Below are 3,554 nucleotides of genomic sequence, written 5' to 3'. Positions count from 1 at the left end.
GGCTCAATGCGGATTTTAGAGTTGACCTTCATTGGCCTAAACACATCCATTCTGCCCAAAAGATATATGAAAAAACCCGCTCACGGTAAAAATCATCAAGACCCTTTAGCCTTCCTTGCCGCCCTCATCACTGCACACCGCTCCCCATTCTCCCAGAATTTCCCTCCTTTCGGGCAAATCTCTCACTGGACACGTAAGGTGTGGAGATGGACCCTCCAGATCTCCTGGCACAGCTGCCCCTCACCTGGGTTACAGTCGGCCCTGCAGGGATTGAGCCGTTCGGGGCTTTTTCCAAGCCAAAGCCAGGAGCGGAGCAAAACCCCGGTGGGCTGTTTCCATCCCCTCTGACACAAAAGCAATCCTAAAGGAGAAAGGCACCTCCTTTTTCACTTTTCCAGACTTTCTTTGCAAGGCAGGAGTCTTTTAACAATATAGTTTAATCACCGTCAACATTAGATCCGCGCTTGCATTCACTCCGTAGAGCTCACTGCCTGTCTAGCTGGGAAATCTCTGCCGCTCAATTAGCCGCAAAAGATGGGAACTGGAGAAAAATCCCCAGCGGGACATCAATCCCCGGCGTTATCAGGATACAGCCTGAAATAACAGAGGTGGTTAAGATCCCTTCTCCTTCCAGCGGCTACGTGAATTGCACCCATTGACAAATACGTACAAATATTTGTTTCAAAGTTACAGATGTCGCTTTTTAATTGCGATACCAAAAAGGAATAACCTGCATTAAAAATGCCAGGAGTGTTTTCTTCCCATACCGTGCTGGAATTTCTGAAAAATTAATTTCCTGCACGGAAAAGCACATTGTTTGTGGATAACAAATGGCGAAATCAGCGTTTGGGGAAGGTGAGTTCCAAAGCGCTGAGGATTCATCTCTCCATTCGCAGGAGGAAGATAGCAAAGGCCGTCAAAGCTTCCCAGCACAGCATCCTTACTGCCTGCCTGTTCCTATAGCCCGGGAGATCCTCGGAGCCTTCCCACAGGGAAAGGGAGGAGGGGGCTGACCACCAAGGCTGGCTGGACACGTAATGATTGTCACCACATTCGTTTCTTGACAAAGAACGATGAAATTCATCCATTTGAACAAGACAGCAGGTCCCTTTCTTGCCATGGTTCCAGCGCTGGAGGAAAGGTGCCTCTCCCGAGGCTGCATTGGGATGGCAGTGCTGCACAGAAAGACAGAGATTTTTAAATCTCTTTTTTGATTCCCGGAAAAAACTTGTTTTCTCTCTCAGTAAAGGACAAGCTCCCCAGGCTGGGCAGAAAGGCGGCACAGCCACGATTTACTTACAGAGAAAGGACCAGAGGGGTGGGCGGTCCCTGCGCCCAAGGAAAGCGGCCATTGCCAAAGCAGAGGGAAGGACGTGTCTCATATTCAGCAGAGAGAACCGAGTCACAGACTAACTCTAAAAAAAAAAAGCATTAACCACAAAATTAGCTAATGGCTTCCCAAACCTAAACTCAGGGCCTCCCTCCGTGATTATAATGCAGTAACGGTCTTAACAGGCAGGCAGCTCACCAGGAATGAGATGGAGACTGACCCCCGTATTCCCCTGGAAACCCTTCGGCCAGGCAAGCCCCTGAATGCTCTCCCAGATTGTTGGTTCTTTACCTCCACGAGGAACTTGTGGCCTTTTATTGTCATATTGGGTGACCAGAACAAGCCCTGCCATTCCTTATTCCAGCCTTAACAGCCTTCAGCGTTTCACTCCGGTCACCTCCCTGTCCCACTTCCGTCCCTGCACAATTTTGGGGATGGCGACTGAGAAATTAGGTCTTGTGGTTCCCATTGAAACACCCATTAATTCATACAACCAAAAGCTAGGCAAATGAAAAGGCGATGTTAAACCTCAGCCCCCAGGGAAAAGAAATGTGCCCGACGAGGTGCTAAAAGGCGCTCTGGCAAACAACCCCCTCTCCAAACTGCAGTTTGCTCCAGGAAACTGACAAGTTTTCTTCCTCTGTGGCCTTAGCGAGGCTGTAGATTTTTCCACCCTGCAGGGAAAGAAACAATCCTCAAAAGCAGATGTCATTCTGCCTGCAAGGAAAGCTTTAAAATAGGCATTCTGCCTTCAACAAAAGAAAAATAAACGGAACATCTGAGCTGGTTTCTCCAGGAAAATAACACTTTGCACTTGCACAGCAAAGCAATGCTCATTAACCAATCTCGTAAAGCTTCACAGGCATTAAGAAACACTCCACGTAACACACATGCGTGCACCCTGTAAGCACACGTGCAAAGAGGAATCCCTGTTTCCGCACCCCGGCTATATCAAACCCCACTATTTCCCTCACAAGCTGTGATGGAAATGGGCCACGCTCCCATTCCTCAGCTCCAGAGCTCCGGCGATGCCGGGATCATGCCGACCCTCAGCTGCTACGGGCATCAGCTCTGCTAACACCCCGCTGCCGGCTCAGCAACAGGAATCTGAGAGCAGGAAGGGGATTGTACCACACAGGCTCCCCAAAATCCCCCGCAGTTAAGAGGAATGCAAATCTCAGGCTCCCCTAAGCCAACACATTTCTCACCGTGACCGCCGCACTAACACCCAGAGCAGTTTTTAAGCAGCACGCACCAGGTTTAACCTCCGCGCCTGAGAAAGTCCCTGTCCTGAGGGCTGCCGGTCCCCTCGGCCCAATGCAGGAGGCAGCAGCAAACCCCTCCACACAGGGCAAGAGGTGCTTGTAAGAGTGACATCCAGCTAATAACCAAAAAGCACTTAAACCAATCCCAAACTTTGGAGACATTTAGTCTCGGGCCGGCAGCAGCATGTTGCTCAGTAAGGCACGCATCCACGACTCCCCTCAATTAACCGTCACCTCCAGAGCCCCATCTCTGAAGGTGAGAAGTTCCTTTAGGTTGACTCTTGATGTCCCTTTCCCTCCCACAGGCAACGAGACCCCAAGTATTTCCACTTGAGAGTGCAGTTCCCCTTCCACGGGTACCCAGCTCGCTCTGCAGTTTTGGATTATCACCAACCTCTGTGCCAGCTCCACCAAGAAGCCAGGTGAGAGGCTCTGAATCACGTTACTAAAGATCCCAAGGCTTGACCTTGTTCCGTTTATTTCTAAACCTTTGGCCCTGGATCAATGAGTTCATTGTTTTCAGGGAGTTCCAGATGTAAGCGCTGAGTACTGTTATTGGTGAATCCAGAACTGTCAACAGTGATAAAAAACAGAGCGCAGGAAGACAGTAAGGCCTCCGAGTCCCAAACTCAAATAACAGATGGCTAAAAGGGAAGGAGGAGCACACAGACATATTCGAATCCTGCTGAAAATAGTCAGCCATGGCCAACAGGAGCTGAGGAGGCAGTGGCCGTGGCCACCTGGCTCGGGGGAGCCGCGCAGCTCTGCACGTATTTCGAGAGCTTTTCAGAACAAGTAATAAAAGCTTGACAGCAGCAGGGAGTGCGGGAGTCGCGGCAGCAGTTGCATCGATAAGCAATCTGCGCAACAGTTCCTAAAACAGGGGCTGCCCACAATCAGAAGTTGACTCTTTGGTACAAACTCCCTCCACACCAGTCATCACACAGGGGAAAAAAAAC

Source organism: Vanellus vanellus, assembly GCF_965231255.1.
Source record: "Vanellus vanellus genome assembly, contig: HAP1_SCAFFOLD_34, whole genome shotgun sequence".
Taxonomy (NCBI): domain Eukaryota; kingdom Metazoa; phylum Chordata; class Aves; order Charadriiformes; family Charadriidae; genus Vanellus; species Vanellus vanellus.
Note: the sequence above shows the minus strand (reverse complement) of the source record.